Consider the following 21,807-nt stretch of genomic DNA (forward strand, 5'->3'; position numbering starts at 1 on the left):
GTGATGAGGCCTTTGTGTTAGGAAGGAGATATGGGAGATTGGCAAAGGATAAGAGAGAGTAGGGGAGTAGTTATGACTATACAGAATGTGTTATATATGAATGCAATGTTGTCAGAAAATAAGATGATGATAATAAAATGTGAAGATGCAGCAGATTTGGTGGTCATACCTTTTATTTCAGCACCCAGGAACTGTAGGCAGGCAGACTTCTGTGAGTTCAAGACCAGTTTATTCTCCATAGAGAATTCCAGGTCTGTCAGAACTATATATTGAAAATCTGTTTCAAACAGAACAGAACAAAACAAAAACAATTGAAAACACACACACAAGCTCCTCCCCAAGACAACAACAAAACAAAACAAAGACAATACTAGAAAGAAAATGAGGAATATATAACTGGGAAATTTGAAAAAAAAACAGCAGAAAATCAGAGGTATGATTTTGTGCCAACATTTTTCAAAATAGAATTTTCATTTTACCTTGGAATTTTCGTACTTTTAGATTATTGAATGAAAAAAGATGATTGAATTCTGAATAAAATGATCGTAGGTGCTCTTAATATATATTGTCTTTTAAGTGGATTCTATATCAATGTATAATTTTAAGTAGTCAATAATTAAGACTATCATTTTTTTCAAAGAACAGATTTTCTTTCTTGTCTGTGGCTCCTAGTTCCATGTCTTCAGATATGAGTTTATAACCTGGAGTAACTGCAGAAACAGGAAAAGGACCTTGAGCTGGGCGGTGATAATAGAGAGGAGGGATGTCAGGGTACAACAGCCTTGAAAGGAGAAATGGGAACAATGTGACAGGGAGCTCTAATTAGAATGGGGAGAAGGAGATTAATAAGGAAGGATTGTACAATCATGACAAAGATGTCTGAAAAGTCATAAGGAATCATATTATATTTTTATATTTGAAATTACAGACAATACATATCAACCTATATACACTCACACACACACATGCATGTGCACACACGAAATCATTTCACAATGGTTTAAATGAAACTTTCCATTCTAGACTTACAATGCTCCTCCCAAGATCCATACACTGTCTAACAAATACCCCAGTGTGAAGCATGAGAAGCTTCCCTTGAGCTGTTGGTCTAGGATGTCCAAGAGACTCCAAAAATTGCTATTACTATCACTCTTAGTTGCTTCTGAGAAGTGGAAAATAAGTCCTATTGCTGTCCTTTAAGCACAGGACCCAGAGCTTCTGAACCAGTTCTGACATGAAAGCCTTTCCCTGAGGACTAACTTTCATATTAATGTAAGGCAACATACAAGTTTCCATTAGAGAAAAGCAACGGATACCCATCTGTGATGCCTATGAAGTAAAATAATAAGCATTATGGTATGATATCCCTAAGGGTTCAACAGTGGCACTTATACATTGGTAGTAACCAACCTTTTTCTAATTGGACTCAAGGCATATTCAACAACTAGGAAATCATATGTGGTAATGGAAATACCAAGAGCTAATGGAGTCATGGGTCCTGGAGGAAACCCAACAGGTGGCACTTTACTAAACCATCATAGTCCCTAACTACATTCTAAATATTTGTCCTTAGACCCAAAGATAAATATAAGCTTCACCATGCATCAAAGAAACATCTTGTAACAGACTGAAATTTTTATAGAAAATCGAAATCAGTTATGACTCAGAGGAAAGTAATCATGTGGTAACTTGCCCCAGTTGATATATCTACAATATTTCTCCTACACTTAAGGTTCAGGAACCATAGTTTTAAGAGGGGGGAGAAATGCTGTAAAAGCAAGAAGAATAAGTGTGCTGTGAGATTTTGTCTTCTAGAAATGTCAGAGATGCTACACCCGGGTGGCCTCATCAGCATGGCTGCCGAAACAAGACTTGAACAAGGACATCAACAAACATGCTAACATCAAAGCGGGAAACTATGAGAAATAGTCCTCCATGGGAAGGAGCCTCTCACTTGGTTATCCAATATCAAATGTTCAGCCCTGAAACCATGCACACACACACACACACATCACACTATATGAACTGAGAAGGTTATATTTGTATATATAGGGATATATAGAATATGATGCATATGTATATAAGCAATGAAAGGAGTAGAGGGCATGATTTGAGAAAGAGCAAGGGGGAGGTATGTATGGGAAGGATTGGAGGGAATATAAGAAAGGGAGAAAATGGTTAACTATATTTAATAAATAAAAATATTAAAAGGGAACAGAATCAATTTTACTAACCAGAATTTCTTTTTTAAATATAGATGTTCTCCATTCCAATGCTATAAGTTTTAAAGGTAAATAACTTTTGATAATAGCCAGTGTGGGAACACGATAATGAAAACCTGCAAGATATCTACAGCAAGATATAAAGGTGAATTATTCAAATGAGGAAGCATATTTTATTGAGTGGTTGAATTTCTTAAATGACCCTCATGGGCTTAATTTCATGTGAACAAATTACGAACTCAGGATCACTTTCACGCATAGAGTATTTTACCTTAGAATTCATTGCAGATATCATTTCAGAAGACAAGTTCTATAATTTCCTGTACTGTTTACTGCCCATTATTTCTCTCAGATATGTTGAAGAGGAGACAAGATTGGTACAAGTAGTCAGCTAGGGTACTTGTTTTTATTGGTTATGACATAATTGAGGTATACTGCTTTCTAAAATAAATTATTTTTAGTAATTTTCCATTCCACATATTAAAGCAATTTAACAAAATTTTCAAAAAAGACAGATGTGTAATTTTTCCTTTAATTTCAGGGTGTTAACAATTGATTTGATTGTGCTAGACACTTTTATATTTATGAAATGTTTCATGAGACAACCTTCAAGACATTGTGAATTGTGCACAACCACAGTGTAGTCCCATGCATCTCTTAAATTCTTCCAGATTTAAGTAGTGACTTACGGAAATTGCAGATGACATGAAGAGTCCATGGCTAATAATTTACTGGTGGTGCCTTAAAGTTTGTTTAACATTTGAATTTAAATTTGGACTCTTTTAGCTTTATTGAGCTATAATTAGCAAAAAACATATATATTCAAGGTGTGCAGCAAGATGTTTTTATCTACACAATGCATTAGGAAAACACAGTCACAACTAAGTATATATCATACAAGATTTCTTTTTTTAGGTACTGTTTTACTATGAAGGTTCACTATGACCAAGGTAACCTATAAAAAGGCATTTAATTGGGAGTTTGCTTATAGTTTCAAGTTGTTAGTTCGTTATCATCAAGGCGGGGAGTTAGGTTGCAGGCATGTTCTCATGCTACTGGAGCAGTAGATGAAAGCTTACATCCAATCTGTAAGTTGTGGGCCAAGAGAGAGACTGGGTCTGGCATGGACTTTTGAAACTTCAAAGCCCACTCCCAGTAACACACCTCCTCAAACAAGGCCATTCCAATTATGCCAAACATCTTCCTAATAGTGCCTAAGCAGATCTACTAACCAGAGAGCATACTTTCAAACATGTGAGCTTATGGGAGCCATTCTCATTCAACATCACTCTACCTCACATAGGGGCTTCCTTGCAATTTTATTAGCATTGTAGGGAGGAGGTTTGCCTGTGAGCTTAGGTCAGAAGACCACTTTCAAGATTCAGTTCTCCTCAGTGATCAAACTCAAGTTGTTAGCTAAGCCATCTCACCAGCCTGAGATGTTTTAATCATTTGTGAATCCTAGATTTTGCATGAAAAGATGAAATCATTTATGTACTATCATGAAGTAGAAATGAAACTGAGAGAATAAAAAGAATAGTGGGGGGAAGGTTAGAATGGAAGTGGTGTGTGGGGGTCATATATGATCAGAGAATGATACATTCATGGGAAATATCTTCATGAAATTTACTATGTATAATTAAGTTACTCTAATAAAATACCTGTATAATGTTTAATATTGCAAAGGGTAACCGTGATGGTCAGTGTGAGGAGGTTAAAATGAGGTAAGAGGAAATGTCTGAGAGAAGCGCTTTTCAGGAAAGTTTGATTGTGGATGAATACTCACTCTGAATTTGGGTGGTAGCATGCAAGCTTCTGGGCTTCTGGACTGAATAAAAAGGGAAAGGCAAATGGAGTCTGTAGTTTGCCATGTGGACACAGTGTGGCTAGCTGTTGGGTATCCCTGCTAGACTCTCCCTCACTATATTATCTTCTACTTCATGATGAATGTCTTTACATTATGAATCAAAATAAGACCTACAGTCTTTAAGCTGTGGTTTGTTTTGTTTTTTGTTTGTTTTGGTTAAGTATTTTGGTACAGCGGTGAGAAAAAAAGCAAGTATATAAGTATATTTTAAACTTAAATGACTGTATAACATTTCAAAACGCTTCTTTCAAACTGATATTAGCCTTCTTTTCTAATTATCTAATAAGGTTTTGTTCCACTGATTGAAGGTGTAAATGATGGACTGTGTGCCATTGTAATCCGTGGACACAGAACATATTTAACCCTGGGTAAGTGAGTGAACTTCAACCTCATCCTTTCTTAAGAAGAAAATGATGTCTGGATATACACTAAAAACTAAAACTGGAGAGATCCATGCAGTCTCATGGTATGCCCTGGTCTGTTGGTTGTAAGTCGATATTTTGCATAGGGTACAACAAAAGTTTTCATAAGTGTAAACTGAACTACATGAAATACATGTTGATAGATTATTTTTCTATTTAATAAGTTTGACTGAAATGGTTGGTTATTCTGTTCTATGTCTAATATGATGTTATATTTTGTGTACCCACAAAATACATGTGTTGAAACACTAGTCCTGACATAACAGCACTTTGAGTTGGGGTTTTGGTGAAATAAGTAGATCATGAAAGGGAAAGTCTCATGAGTTGGATTAATGTCCTTGTAATAAAGAGTAAGGGAGACAAGAGGTTGTTTCTGCCTTTCACCTGTGTTGTGTAACTCTCGGCAAGCCAGAAAGAACACCTCATCTGTTGGCTGGTGCTTTGATCTTGAGCTTTACTGCTCTGGAATTGTGGGGACTGTCTGTTGTTTAATCTACCCCATCTATAGTTCTTTTGTTATAGCATCTTAAGCAGACCAAAAAATTATTCTACAAAGGCTGAAAATGATATTTAAAACACGAGAGAAGAGAGAGACTTGAGATAATTTTCAGTTAAATTTCTCGTTTAGTGACATATTAGGAATGCAGTAAAAATGACTTCTAAAGCATAGTCTACATTTAAATGCAATTTCTTTTCTTTAAGCAAGAAACCTGTACAATAATTAGTGCCTTACTCTGTACCTTTTCTTTGTGCTGTGGTTGGAAGGTGACATTTTGACATTAAGGAAAGTTAGCCTTCCAGTGGTCTGTTGGATTTCCTCACTGTATCTGTTGTTCCTTAATTAACAGTGCATGAACACTGGCTAATGTACCTTCAACTGTATACATTCAGTGAAAGCAGAAACAAAATCCTGAGCTGGTATTTTCATAATGGCTTGAAATATTAGATTAAGATAAAGTAAGAGTTATTTAATTTACACAATTAGGTTGCTTAACCTCATATTAGTGCCTTATATTTTTCCAGGGGAGGAGTTTATTCACTCGATAAAAACTGTTAGACACAGTCAGAGATATGAATGCATTGCACTTTTACAATGAAATGGTTAGACCTGCACTCATTCTTTTTTAACACAGCTGATTTATTTCAGCACTCTTCTGAGAAGTCAGGGCATCTAGCATTCTCTGAGAAACAAGGGGGCAGTGATGGTCTGCATAAGCTGGCCTGGCAGCACTGATCAGCTCTTGTCATAGCCTGCAAGAAAGAATGTGCAATCATTTTGAGTGCTGCTCCCTGACTCATCTGCCTCCTGGCAAGGGAGTACAAGGCTCTTGTCAGTAACAGTGATAGCTCCAATAGCAGATGCTACAAAAAAGTAGGGTGGGACACCTCCGAGGCTGCTAACTAGCTGCTCCATGCCACATTTAATAGACACCACGAGTCTTGTCTGATTTTGTATGAAAAAAAATAAAGCTTGAAACTTGTAAGGTCTCTTCCAGCCCTTGTCTTCAGATTGAGTGCTTGCTGCCTACTATTTAAAGCACCAGGAGTCTGTAAAGAAGAATCATTCTCTCCTCTGTCTCTGTCTCTCTCTCTTTTTCTCCCTCTCCTCTCCATCTTCCACTCTTCCTCTCCTTGCTAGTTCTAGTCAACCAAGTGTGTTACTTGTCCATTGTTTATGATATAGACATATAAAACATAACAGCATTCATTAGATATTTGTTCTAGAAACCTCAAGATATTAGTTTATATAAAATACCAGCGTACCACAGTGCAGTAACCAAGATGGTTTGAAGGCAGTAATTAACTTTGAATGTGTCTGATTTGTGCTGACAAATAATGTCCAGGAACAATACAAATCTCATATTTTAAAAAGGTAAAGTTCTGTTTTAAAGGCAAGTTCAAAATAGGTTTTTAGAAAATATTTTAAAATTAATTGAGATATCTTATATTTTTGAAGGCCTGATTCTGTGATTGATATCCCTTTCAGAATGTGAATGGTGGGATCCTTTGGAGGAAGAACACATGTGGTTTTCAGAATGATGTAAGCCTATTCTAGCTGACCACCTGTTATGATTTATCTGGTCATTCAGTGAAAACAATGGTGTGTGTGTGTGTGTGTGTGTGTGTGTGTGTGTGTGTGTGCATGTGCGTGTGTGTGTGCATGTGTGTGTATGTGTATGGTCTGTGTGTATGTAGATTGCGAAACACTCAGATTAATTGTTGGAGCTTCCATAACAGCAGGGTGAAAGTCTGTGGGAAGAAAAAAAAAAGGCACGAAGCTGTCTGTTGTTGAAGATGATTAAGGTGACCTTTTTACGTCTGGTGTGACCCCACTCTGAGCAGGTGATTTGGAGATGTGGCAGTTCTTCTTAGGGCATTTAGAAGTCTTAGAGAAAGCCCTCTTAGTCTGGAAGTGTATTGCAATATCTTGTGCCTGAAATGGGTACTTCCAAATTGAACTGGTTTTCTTGTTAGTTTTCCCTAGGGTAGCTACAGGTTGTGTGAAGTATTTTATTCACTAACTGCATACTTCTATATGTTTTTATTATTTGATGCTTAAAAGTAAAATAGATGTGTGCTTAAATAAAATTATAACTATGCTGGATACTGAAAAGAACAATTAATCTACATTTATTTTTATTATAATTTTGTAGTAGAAATCTGATTTATCTTTTACTAAAATTCAACATTTACCTGTAGCAAAACTCTTGCTAAATTAGAATAGGAAGAGATTACTTAACTTTATAATAAGTCCTAAGGGCTTCTACCAAAAGCTTTTAGGAAGATGTATTCTCAGTGACAAAATTTTAGAAATAGTGCTATTCAATGAAACATTTTAAAATCACAGTTATTGATAATTTTATTCAGTGATGGACTTGAGGTTCCAGGCAGTACAAAAGAGTTAAAACATGCAAGAACTGTAGTAAGAAGCAAAACCTTTCCTTATTTGAAGTTATAGTAAATGTCTACCCTGGAAATCAAAGATAATTTACATAGAACTACTAGGATTTATAGAAGGCAGCTAGAACTTTCTGGATCATGCATGAGTGAGCTGCACATGTATAACAGCTTAAAATAATGATGACAACTTCAAGGAAGGAAAGATTCCATGATACACCAAAACTGTAACTCAAGAAGGGTAAATTTTAATGACAATTACACCAACATTAGTGTCAATGGTGCCGCTCAATTCTAAACAGCCAAAGGAAAGCACAAAATGTTCACTGGATTGGGAATTTTATCCAAAATGTATGTAATTCACAATGGACTAAAATCCTGAAAACAAAAAGGAGTTTCTTAAATTCTGTAGCAAAGAAAAGACTCAATGCTAAAAATGTGGTGCTTCGTAAGCAAAATCCAAAGTGTGGATAAACACTTGAAATAGCTAGCCTCAATTGTAAGCAGGGCTTACAATTCAACCTGATGACAAGCAAGGCCATCACTTCAAAAAGTTGTCACCAGGACCTGCACATACTCACGTGAGGTTACAGTGGAAGAAGGAATTAAGGGTGCAAGTGGACCTCAGCTGGCCTTGAGATAGGGAGATGATCTGGGATTATTTGGATAAGAAGTATGTAATTGCAAGGGCTCTTATAAATGGAGGAAGACAGAAGATCAGAGCCAGAAATTTGAAAATGTCACAGTGCCAGCTTTGAAGATGGGAGAGCTATGAGCCCAGGGATAAAAGTAGAAAAGCAAGACAACCACTACCTGGGAGCCCTAAACGAGACTGAATCTTTGCAGTTCTTTGATGTCACGTGCACTGCACGTCTACCTTCCAGCACTGTGACACACTCAGCCTGGGTTATTTGCAGGTACGTTATGGCAGGATGAGAAAACAAACAGGAGTTCCCATGGAAAAACTCTGACAAATATTTAAAGGTCACAAATTCCAAGTGTTTAAAACTGGAACTACGTTAGAGATACGGAAAAATGTGAAGTCATAAAATACCAGTGATGGGTAATAAATTGGTAATCCTCCCTGGAGAACAGTATCACAACACTTAAAATGCTTACATGTTCAAGATGAACACATTTTTTTCTAGGTTTATATTGGAGAAATGATGACATTTGCGGAAAAAGAGACAGCTAGACCTCACTCAAGAGAAGTGCTGCAGTTCATAAGGTGGATTCAACAAAAGTTTCCATTCAAAGGAAAATGGATAAGTAAATCTGATAGAATAGCATGCAGCTGATGAATAAACTTAGACCTACTTATGTAAACATGACTGAACTTCAAAACTATAATTTGGAGCCTGGATATTTCTTTTAGCAGGTAGCTTTGTGTGCATAAGTCAATGCAGATACTGTCATTTACACATTTTAGAAGCAAATATGTTATTATTTTGGGATAAAAATTATTTAGTACTATTTTGTGAGTAGGTTGAAAGTTTGCAAAGTGGGAACTAGCTGGGGAATTAGTCCCTGGAAGATAACTTAGAAGGCTCTATCTAGTCCCTGGTCTTTCTCTTTCCCACCTGCCATGAGGTGAGTAGCTTTGTTCTTTCACATCTTGCCAGCATGATGTTCTGTTCCAGTAGAGAACACAAATGAGGCAGCCAGCCATGGGCTGTACTTCTGAAATCACAAGTACCCCAGAAAAAATTTTAAAAGTTTTTTCTTTTAAAATAGCCACAGTGATGGTGTTATAAATCACGTGATATAATTACACTAACAATAAGTGATAGGTATGCATCTATAAGTAGTATACTGTATACTCTTGCAGCCTTACCTATGATTAACTAATGATAATTACTATTACTGACTTGTAGTCTCCTTTTTCTACTCAATTTCTACCATATCTTGAAGATTAGGAAAATAATGTCCTTACTGTTTAAGAGTCCCTGTCTTTAAATCAGACTTCCAATGAGGTAAACCATAAACAAATACATTCAAACTAACATGATGCACTATTTTATTATTGGTATAGCAAAATTTCTCCCTTCTTTGTGAGTAAAGTGGATTGCTATATGTGAATATTTGAAATATTAGCAATCTTTTTTCAAGATTCCTCACCCTGTTGAAAAGAAAATCAGTTTTTAAATCATTATTAACACTTCTCCTTGCAAGACTCATCTGAGTGCCTGGGCCCCTTTGCCTCCCACATTTGTCTCTGCTTGTTGCTCTGGTCTGGTTTTACTGCTTTGACATCAGGCATGAAGGTATTGCTCTGGGCAGTGGCTGAGGACCTGGTGCATGGCTTCTCAGATGTGCATGTGCCATTTCTTCTTTGTGTTGTGAAAATGTCCTGCAGCATGTGAGGGAACAGACACCATATACCATTTAAAGTACTCATCAAAGCTCTTCCCAATGATGTAAAGGAGTCATTGCTTTCTCTGACATTTTGGTTTCAACCCCAAACTTCTCTTCCTAAATAGGTTTGAGTTACCTCCTCCATTCATTCCCACTTCCACCTTCATCATGTTAAATATGGTAACCTTTCCACAGTGACCCTTGCAAAGCACATTGTGACTGACTTAGTTTGAAGTATGGGATGCTGTTATCAATTAAGTCTGTAAATTATATTCTTTTTGAACACAGAGAAGAATAATAGTATACTTCACTTGGCAAGACTCCTCAAAGAACACTTAGGTAAAAGTACTTTTCAGAGTTTAAGATCTCTGCATTTTGCCTACTCTCACACAAATTTTCTAACTATTTTAACATTCTATATGCTCTGAAACATGCTAAACCTAATCACAGACAGCCTTGCTGGTTCCACGGAGGACACACTCTAAACGGATTGACGTCTGAAAAGACATCAGTTTTTCTCTGGATCAGTCTCAAAGGCACAGGAGACAGAGCAAAGCCTGCTAATCTCGCAGGGGGTCATTTTCATAGTCCAGAGGCTTGTGTGGGAGACTCATGATCCTGTGAATTACGAGGATGATCTAAGGGATGTTGGCAAAATCAAACAGCGCCAGCTCACATTCGTTATCCTTTGGCAGTCACCTGGAGTCTGTAGCATGCCTGAATCTCTGTGACTGGAGTGGAGTTGACTGGGCCAACCTGCCTGTCTAACATCACAGCTTTGTGAAGTCAACTGAGCTCTGGGGCGGCATTCACAAGCTTTCTGTGGAATTGCTAAAACAATCAGAGAGCATTCATTTCTTTAAATAGTTGTATGTCTTTGGGAGATTTGAGTCCTAATGACTCTGTCATTCTCCTCAACAAAATACACTGGGACACCAATAGTCAATTAATAAATGCCTTAAATCAGACAAGTGGCCATTTCACATAATAGTGACATTCACGCGTTTGAAGAAATCACAGGCATAGAATAGCAGCAGATGTTTTTCATTCCCACTATTGACAGATCAGCATACAGAAGCCTCAAGCTGCACTTGGAGGAATTTAGGTCAGTGTGAGGAAATCAGTGTGCATTTAAAGACTCTTTGTGTATGTTTAAAATATGTTATAATGTTTTAAGAAACAGCCTTTCTTTCAGAAACGCTGGTGAAGCTTCTGCAGAGAGCGGCAGCTGTTGGGATGCATTCAATAGAGATGATTCAGCTGAGGGAGGGTGTCCCTGCAGGGGAGGAAGGGTTCAGGGACACATGACTGTCTGCTATGAGGTTTTGGAACCAAGATTTTGGTTCCAGAACAATAGTATCCTAAGGGGGGGCCTTTCCCAAGGACTATGCAATGGAAAAAGAGGCTGTGAGTCCTACGCATGTTTGTGATTTATAGTATATTATCACACTGGTATGTTATTGTTTGTGATACGTACAATAGAGTCCATTATTAGACCATGAATGTGGCTTGCGAAGTTAATGTAAATAAGAAGCGCAAAACATTTATTTATTCCTTTGCTGATGAAGCTGCAGTTTTGAAATAATTCAAACACTCCATAATCTGGATCTGCTGTGGAAAGAGAAAAGAAGTACCCACTTGAGGGTGAGAAAGAGTTTACGACACCAAGGCTACTGCTGGCCCACAGAGAACTTGAAGAGGGTTTAGAAACAGGGGGCCTTAGCCTGAATTCATGTCTGGGTGGCCCACAATATACATCAGCCCAGTCCTGTATCATCCCAATGCATTCACAACTCACACTTCCTCATGTAGCTGCCTGCCTCCCGCCCACCAAGGACATCATGAGGGCCTGCAGTCTTCTCCCAGCTTCTCTCCTTCTAGTCCACCTTAGAGGTTAAAAACGTAACATAATTAAATTATTGGATCTAATGAAGCACCTTTGACATAAACTTAGGAACCTGGAGGAGAAGGCAGTGAGATTATTTGAGAGACAAAATTTATAAGAGTGCAGTCAAATGAGATGGTTCGTCAGGTAGAAGGCACTGCTGGTAAGCATGAAGACCCAAGGTCCACCTCTGAAAACTACATAGTGGAAGAGAACCGATTCCTCAGAATTGTCATCCATCCTCCACATGCTGGCAGTGACCACCAAATACTCACCATGTGTGTTCTAGTCCCCACCAAACAAATGTTTCTTTGCAAAATCTGGAAGTTATGTTTGTTTTTAATGAAACGATTATTTTATGTGTATGTGTATTTTGTCTGCCTGTGTGTCTGTGTAACATATGTGTTTATGATTTCCAGAGAGAGGCTAGAGGAGTCCATCAGATGACCTGGAACTGGAGTAATTGAGGTTGCAAGGTGTCAACAACCAAACCTAGGTCCCTGAAGGAGCAGCTGGCATTCTTAACCACTGATCCATTTCATCAACTTGATAGATGAATGCATTTTTTAAAAAATATGCACGAGCTTATTTAGGGACACCTATGGTTTAGGTTAGCATTTGTATTTATCACTGGTAAAGAATATCCAATAAAGTGGTAGAGAAAATTGAGCTTAGAAGGGTGACCATAACTAAACTAACAAGAGTTGAATAAAAGGTCCCATGGATTTAAATTTTCTTTTATACTTATATATACTTTAAATAAATATTTTACATATCTAAAATAAGACACAATGATTAAAGCTGATGTTTTAAAAATGCAGCAAAGGAACAATGGGCTAAATGGCAGCAGGGCTGAGTTTATAGTCTCTGAAAGAGCCTGTTTTTCAGCAAGAAAACAGACAATTTATTTTACGAGGTATGTAAAAAGGAACAACTTGGCTATGTACATAGGAAGCTCATGAAATTTCAACTCCTCATAAAATGAATTTATTGAAGGTAGTAACTCAAAGGTCACTTCTCATTTAGACCCACCTTGCAGAATTCCATCAGCACCAGCTTCATAGGATTTCTACCTGGGATGTCAAAGAATGAGCTTGGTAAATCAGCCTTTTCAAATTTTGACTATCCCAAGGAAACATCTGGCTCCTGGAAAGAATATGTCTAAGTCTGCACATTGTTCTGCATTATCTAAGTATGCTTACTGAGTTGGAGGCTTGACCCATGCAAAATGTTTTGTCTTAAGAGGGACATTAGTGGTGGGGGTCAGACCAGACTGAATTCTTGACTCCTAGCAGGTGGGACAATGGTAGTCAGCTGTGTGAGTGGTCAGTGAGTCAGTGTAGTCATACAAGAGACCCAGGTTATTAAGCACTGGGTGAGCATTCCTGATTAGCAATACTCCGTATCTCTTATTACACACTGCGGATGTGACAGTTTAGTGTAACTATGGCTCCATTGGGAGAACTGCATTTTGTGTTCCTAATTTTAATCTGTATTTGTTTGCTGAAATAAATCATACTTGTGATTACACCCTCCCCCCTTTATTGTAACTAATCGCTGAGCCCAAGAGCATTCTTTGGAATTCCTGATCAACACTCTTTCTGCCTTCAAGTAAGGTCCTAGATTAGATTCTCTTTGTCACTTTGTACTCAACTTAATTTCCACACACAAGATATTTAGATCCTTGGTCCTCACAGATGATGAGTTGCTCTGCTTTAATGGACATGGAATTTTATGTCCTATTGTTACTTTCTTCTGGAAAAATCTACCTAGGTCATTATTTTTTCAATTGTCACTTGAAATTTATTTAAATGGTAAGTGGGCATGGAGGAAAGCAAAATCCTCTGATTCACAGTAACAGGTTTCCCATACTGCGTGCTCTGTAAGTGAGGCCCACTTGTCACTCAGGACTCTCAAAACACACTCTTTGGGATGCTGGTGTTGTCAGGTACCATCTGGGATTCATCTCCTTACAAACTAGCTCAGTCCCTCCTTCCCCAGCTGAGGCTGACATTTTATATTAGCACCCTGGGAAGCTGAAGAGACTTCGGGCTATCAGGAGATGCATTCTCTTGACTCTGAAAGTCACTCTATTGGCAAATATTTCACTTTATTTCTTCTCCCAAGGATTACCCCAGGTTATCTATGAGGAAACAGGGTGAACATGTCAATGAGTTAGGCAGGCATTTCCACATTAGCAGTTACATACGCATCAAGCCTGCTGCCTTGACGCTTCATCCTATGAGGGATAACACCTTGTGTGTACAATCAGAGAATAAGGAGGGATAGGCAAGGTAACTCTTTTTCAATACAGTTAGCTATGAAGTGATATCAATTATTTCCTCGTAGGAGTTACCTAAACATTTTGCTGACTAGGCTGGTGTCCCTCCCAAACCATTTAGATTTTTCAGTTGGCTCCAGAGACATTAAATTGATTGCACCTGCACAATTTAGGATAATGTAAAAGGGAACTATTAAATTTAAACTTTTATTTGAAAGATAAATCAATGGCACTCAGATCTACTGCCTTATAGATAGTCTTAGATAACAAAAGGACATCTGCAAAGCAATGAGGTTTATAGCTGTCATTCATTGAGGTGTGTTGTGACACCTGTTGAATGCATGTTATGGTAGCTTATCATATTTAAAATATCAATACCTGCATAGAATGAAAACTCACACAAAATGTTCACATTGGGAAATTTGTATAGCCACTAGAGGAGTGAATTTTTCTTCTAGGATGGTGCCAGAATATGGATTTTGTTCAACCTGATCTCATTTCTCCAGTGTACTATTTTTGATGTCCCCACACACTCATCCTCATTTTTTCCTGAATGGGTCATTAACTGAGTATATGGTCATAGCCAAAGGATTCATATCTCAGATACATTTGCAGAAAAGTTTGGACCAAACTTTGATTTAGGCAAGTCATATATATAAGAATAATTTTAAGATAAAATTCTAGAAGACCACCCCCTTCTCTCTTTCATTTGACCACCAAGGTACAGATGTGATGGCTGGAGAAATATTTATAGGACTAACGAATCACAGATTTACATCTACAGAAAAAAAGGAAGACTACCACTATAGATGGGGAAATAGTGAGGTGGAAAGAGTGAGCACTCCTGAAATTTCACATACCACCATATGATTGCTAAAGCAGTTTCTTTCAGACTTTTTACTTGAAATAGGAATAAATTTCATCCTTGTTTAGGTCACTCCTATAAGACCTTACCTTTTTTTAATGGAAAATGATTCTTTGCCAGGTGGTGGTGGCACATGGCTTTAATTAAGCCCAGCACTTGAGAGGCAGAGGCAGACAGATATATTTGAGTTCAAGGCCAGCATGTTCAATAGAGCAAGTTCCAGGATAGTCTCCAAACTACAGAGAAACACTGTCTCATAAAAATAAACAAAACAAAACACACAAACAAGAAAACCCACTGCCACCACCAACAAAACAAAAACAGAATCTTTTCTCATACAATACATCCCTACCACAGTTCCTCTCCCTTCCCTTTTCCCAGCTTCTGAGACCTCCATTCACTGTAAGATCCACTCCCCTTCTGTTTTCCTTCAGGAAAGACAACAAGTAAATAGTTCAAAACAGGATACAGTAACACAAGGCAAAACTCCTCATATCGAGTCTGAAAAAGGCAACCCCATAAGAAGAAAATCAGGCAATAAAGTCAGAGACACAGCCCCTACCACTGTTGGGAGTTCCACAAAAACATCAGGGTAACAGCTGCTTCAGTCTCTGTGAGCCCAGATGAGCCCTGCTTAGTTGATTAAGTGGATCGTGTTCTCCATCCCCTCTGACTCCTACAATCTTTCCTCCCCTCTCCCAGAGGAGGGACCCAATGGAGAGCTCCAATTTAGACTCTCTCTCTCTGCATAATGTCTGACTGTCGATCTCTCCATCTGTTCTAATCTGCTGTGAGAGAAAGCCTTTCTGATAATGACTAGACAAAGCACGGACTCATGAGTATAGCAGAATATCATTAGTAATCATTTCATTGATTTTTTCCTATCTCTTTTGTTCCAAGTCATATTTAGTTCTACCCTAGGTCTCTTGTTTCTGGCCTTTCAGGCAGTGTGGGGCATGAGTTCCCTCTCGTTCCTGGGCCCCAAGTTACCATAATGAGGTAAAGTTTCTGCACAGACTATTAAGCCACAGATTTTAATCTCTTTATTGACTTTTCACTCTTAAAATTATCCAGAATATACAAAAATGTTGAGGGTCTTAAAGCTCTTAGTTTAACTAGGCAGAGAGTATGATATTAAGTAGAATCTGAATCCTTTTCCCTAGTGTGTATATTTTCTAGAATTACTTAGTGCACAAGATACATGGATGAAAATAAGCATGACAGTTGTTTAGAATGCGAAATGCAGCATGAGTCTTACTTGAACATAAAATTTTGGCTAGACACATAATACACAAAGTTTTTTATAATATTATAACATCAATTTTCAACACATACTATGATAGGCATAATTTAACAAATGCATATTATGGTTTTATGGTTGTGCTTTCTTGTTTCTCAGAAAGGGAAGCAGGACCTCAAGAACTCACAGAGATGTTAGGACCGTTATAAATTGTTGTTACTGGTGTTCATACAGATTCACCTGAAGACATGAAAAAGAAGCATTTCTGTGTGTTGACCTACATACCTGATCATATACAAGTAGTTTTATTAATTGTGCCTTCTTTTTTCTTTTCTCAGGACATCTATTGAGAGGATCTGATGCCATCAAAAATTTCTTTTCTTTACATCTGTGTTCTTTTCTTTACATCTAGAGGTTCAGAGGGCATATTTCAGATGTTAGACAGAGCTGTGTCTGAAGGAGCAAACCGATGGCCAAAGAGGTGAGAAGGAAGTAGAAACTTTCTTCTTTACCTTTGCTAACTTTCCTCTGAGGAAAACCAGACCTCTTCACCTGGTAGAGAAACAGTGTTTGAGCTGTAGTTGCTTTAATCCATCCTTACTGTAAAAGAAAAGTAAACTGACTGAAACAGGTCTGTGGCACTAGAGACAGAATTTATTACACCGAAATGACAAATGTCTACAGATTGCTTTCCCCCTCCTAGGATCAACTAATATGAACTGCAAATAAGAAAACTCCAATCACTAGGTTGTGGGATGCATTTTAAAACAAGCAAACATCATAGTGCCCAGCTGTAATCTCAGCATTTGCAAGACAGAGGAAGAGGATCAGGACTTAAAGGCCAGTGTATCTGAGGCCAACCTGACCTACATGAGGCCCTGTCTTGAAAGCCAAAACATAATATTAGAGTGCTGGTATATCATTAAAAATAAATACATGATGGAGAAATTAAGAAGAAAAAGCTTTTTCCAAGACTTCCCAATTTAGGAGTTTATCAACAGGGCTTTATTTTTTAATACATGTATAGTAGCTTTTAAGGTTAGCTCCTCACATGAGGAGGGTCTAGTGCAATGCTGCAGAAAGCCCCAGAGACTTTTTATAGATTCCTTGCTGACACACACATCAAACTGGATTTGAATGAAATCCAGACATTATTTCTATTTTAAGAGAAATTAATTGAGCTTTCAACAGCTTTATGATATCTCAGACAGGTATTTGTCAGGACTTTATCAACAAATAGTGCCCTTGGGGAGACTTGAGGGGCAGGCTGTCAAGATGAGAGAGCATGAGACCCAGGCGGCAGACCCCAGGTGAAATGTTCATGGTGAGATGCCTGTCTGTGTATTGCACAATCATGACTCGGCTAAGCTGACAGAGCCTCTCCTCACTGTCCATGGGTGACAGATCCTGCTGTTTCCAAAGGTCTGAGTGAGAGCAAGAACACTGCCCATGAGAGCAGGTTTTGTGGGTAATTTGTTTACACTGACAGATTTATTTATTCTGTTCATACATGTGCTATCAAGGTCCTGAGAGAAATTCCTTCCCAAATGTACTCTTACACACATGAGTGTCCTTAGTGCTAGGAAGTGGTGTTAATTTTTTTTACTGATTAGGATTGTCTCTGCAAATGTTTACTCTATCTAAATCACATAGTGGTTGAAACATTTATCCTCATAAAGGTTTTCACCCATTTCGACTCTTTTCCAGCCAACTTCTTAGGGTTGAAATGTTGAATACAAGGTAGCTGTGTAATAATCAGCAGATACATACATAAAGCAGGTTCCTCAAAACTCCCCCATTGCTTCAATTTTGTTTACCATGGGGCCATGAAATTGGTTAATTTCCATTCCATGCCCAAGTATCTGTATTTCAAAGTTTTCAGTTAGGAGCGCTGAAGGCTCCTTTTAGTTTTCTGCTGAGCATTTGTGTTTAAATGAAATGTACAATAGAGCAGACGCTGCAACAATTAAAGCCAACTAAGGCGAAAGAGGGTTTTTTTTGTTGTTTTTAACTGTTGTCTAATGTTTACATATTTTAGTTAGATTTTTTTCATTAGGCCCAACTCAGCAAAACTTAGAAACATAAAAGTCAGTAAAATATCAAATTAATTCAGTATTTGTATTTTCTAAATGCTCATGAAGTCCATTTCTTATCAGAGTATCTTTCGTTTGTGTTTAGGGTGAATACATTCCTTTCTAACTTGTGTGACTTAGCATATAAAGAATGCCTTTGTCTTTGGAACACAACTGCTAAATAGTTCTCGTAGTGTTCAGCTAGTCAAATCTTCCTTATTAAGAACATTAATAAGATAGTAATGAGATTTATGCATACATTCATAGATGCTATACTTGCGGTATGTAGTAGCCACTTGAATCATGCCATACATGATTCTGAAATAACTGTCCAAAGGCAATTCTTTGATGATATTGTTTTTGTAATAACTGCATTATTTCCCTGCAACTTTATTTTTCACATAACACAGTCACACATTCTCATGGTATGTCTAGAGAGATGTACCAGAACAGAATCATGACACCAGATAACTTGCATGAGGTTTGAAGGGTAAGAAATAGGACTGTTTGAGAAGCTATTCCGGAAAAGGTGTATGGCAGAATTGTTATTCTTTCCATATTTTTACTTCCTCTCTTCTTTACCTTTACTTATTATAGGGTAGTGGCAGTAACGCTTGAAACATGAATCGCTAGGAGCACACCTTAGGTATCTATAAAATAAGAAATCATGGGGGCGGCAAACTGCTCATTTAGTTCACAGAAGATTGAACTTCCATGATACTCTTGGGTAAAGGGTATACCTGATGATGGAACTCCTTTGAATCAGTTGTTCTGGCAGCATTGGACATTCTGAAAAAAGTGATTATGGGGATTGGAGAGATGAGTCAAGTTTATTAAAAAAAGAAAGAAGGAGAGAGAGAGAGGCATATATATATATATATATATATATGTATAAATGGTTAGGTGTACAAAAAAGTATACAGTAGTGAGACAGTAGTGAGACAAGAGGCAGGTAGTTTGACAAGAATGGCAGGAGGAACAGGACTTATAGAAAAACGTAAAGTTGATGTTACTCTGTTAAGGGTAAGTATCATCATCTTAATAAAGGGATATTCTTGAGTAGGTCTGTGAAGGCTGCAGCAGGTCAACTTTAAATAATTTTCAGTACATTCTAAGGGAATAATTGATTTAGTGTGATGGTTAATAGTGATTGTTAACTAGGTATGATATGGGCTCATTAGGAGACAATCTCCTGGGTATGCCTGTGAAGAAGTATCTCAATTATCTTAACCATTGAAGATGTCTCTGAAAGATTATATAAATCAGCATAGGTTTTGAGCATGCCTTTAAGGCATTATATAGATTAGATTGGCTTGTGGGCAAGCCTGTTGGAATTATCTAGATTAGGTTAGTTGAAGTTGGAAGACACACACTAACTATGAGTGACATTGCTTCATGGGCTGTGGTCCTGGCCTGAATACAAAGGAGAAAGCAAACTGAGCATGAACATTCATCTCTGTTACCTGACTATTGATGCTATGTGACCAGCCTTCTTCACTACGATTACTTTCACCCTTGAACTGTGAGCCTGAAATCTTCCCTTTGTTCCCTAAACTCATTTTGTTGGGTACTTTTATCATAGCAATAGAAGACACACTAACACATTCTGTTTGTATCTTTTCATGCTCAATTAACTCTTCATGGGAAACATAGTGAAGCCACAGGAACTGCCTGAAAGATAAGTATCAAGGTGCCAGGTGTGGTGATTTGGTGAGTGTACTCAAATAAGTGAGCAATTCTACGGTGACTTTCCTACTCAGCCTTGCCAAGGCAAACCAATGCTTTCTGAACCACCATGAACCTCGTCTATTCCTTTCCCATGAGATCCACTGAACTACAGAGGTTCAAAATGTTTCTATCTTCATTTTCCAAGACGGATCTGTTGGAAAGATTTTTCTTTCTCTAGAACAATTCAAGACCTTTAAGTTAGAGCAGGAGGCCCAGATAGAGAATATGTCATCCATCATCATGTTTTATTTTTAGGGAAAGGGAATAAAAGATTATCAATCTGTAAGTCATCCTCTTTTACAGTGAATGCCCTATCATATTCATGGCAACCTGATTCTTAGTTACTGCTTAGCAACCTTAACTCTATTAATTTTCTTTAACATCAGTGTTCTTATGGGTCTGGGAGTGTGCCTCATTTGTAGAGGGATTGTCTGGCATATATAAATCCCTGGAGGTTAAATAGCTGGTATAATACAAATTATTTTTGCTATCAAATTCTGAATTCACTATTTTTATCTTTCATGCTAGTGACATATTTGTGGCACCAATTTCCACTACATGCCTTTATTATTCTCAAAGTATACTAATTTCATCCCTATTTGTCTTTGTGTGTATCATCATGTTTCAGGTTTGTCTAGCTTGTTAAGTATAAGGATATAAATATTTTCAGAATTATCTTCTACTACTTGTTTGAATAGTTATGATTTTTGTTCTCTTTCAAGTTCTATTCTTATTTTTTTTCGAGACAGGGATTTTTTTTGTATTGTTTTGGAGGCTGTTCTGGAACTTTCTCTGTATACCAGGCTGGCCTTGAACTCACAGAGATTCGCCTGCCTCTGCTTCCCGAGTGCTGTGATTAAATGCATTCACCACCCACACCGGGCTTCTTTCATGTTCTTAAGCAATACTATCTTTAAAGATTATGTCACCCATCTTCTTTTCTCTAGACATTTTTATATAGCCATTATAGAGTGCAATATTGTTATTCTTTTTTTTGTAAGCGGACTAGATATGAGATTTATTACTGAACACTGTGGAAGCTCTCAGGAGTGCAGGGCTTGCCACTTGTCCAGGGTACCACGATTAGGGATATATTTGACCCCACAGCCATCAGAAATGAGCCGTTTCTCAGCAACATGTCTTCAAACTCATCTGCACTAAATTTGGTGAAGCCCCATTTCTTTGAGATGTGGATCTTCTGGCAGCCAGGGAACTTGAACTTGGCTCTAAGAAGAGCCTCAATCACATGTTCCTTATTCTGCAGCTTGGTGTGGATGGACATGATGACTTGGCCAGTGTTAACCCTGGCCACTGTGCCCGGAGGCTTCCCTAAGGCACCATGCATGCCTGTCTGGAGCCTGTCAGCTCCAGAAGAGGACAACATCTTGTTGATTCTGATGACATGGAAAGGGTAGAGCCTCTCTCGAATATGAAAGCCATCCTTGCCACAACTCTTTACCATGTATTTGTTGGCACAAATATGGGCCTCCTCTAGAGCTTCGGAAGAGAGCTGCTCCTATTCATCTGACACCATGTGGCCAGAAAGTGGGAATTCATCAACTTTTTCCTTCTTCTGTCCCAAATCAAAGATGCGAATTTTAGCATCAGGGACACCTCGGCAGAAGCGAGACTTTAGGTACGGCTTGTTCTTACAATATCAGTAACACCGGGCAGCGTGGCGACCCATGATAATAGGATTGTCAGTGGCACGCTGGAGGAAAAGAGCTATTATTCTTATATGTATATTTGTGTCTATTTAAAAACAAACAAAACTTCTTTCTTGTCCTTAACTCTGTGTCTTTGTTCTCCTTTTGGTTTGTGAAGATCTTTTATCTTTCTACTTCATTTACCGATGTTTGTATTCCTGGTCATCTTTTAAGCTGCCATTCAAGCCCCTACTGATCAATTCATCCTACCAGGAAACATCTGACTTTCTTGTTACTCATCATAAGACTTGTTTTATGGCCTTTAT

The 21,807-nt window shown here is 37.9% G+C and overlaps 1 pseudogene; it reads right to left on the reverse strand.

The window, feature by feature from the left end:
* Positions 1–20,878: 20,878 nt before the first annotated feature.
* Positions 20,879–21,522, reverse strand: LOC121133059 (annotated as a pseudogene).
* Positions 21,523–21,807: the final 285 nt, after the last annotated feature.

The sequence above is a fragment of the Mesocricetus auratus genome, unplaced genomic scaffold (genome assembly GCF_017639785.1).
Source record: "Mesocricetus auratus isolate SY011 unplaced genomic scaffold, BCM_Maur_2.0 Super-Scaffold_100019, whole genome shotgun sequence".
Taxonomy (NCBI): Eukaryota; Metazoa; Chordata; class Mammalia; order Rodentia; family Cricetidae; genus Mesocricetus; species Mesocricetus auratus.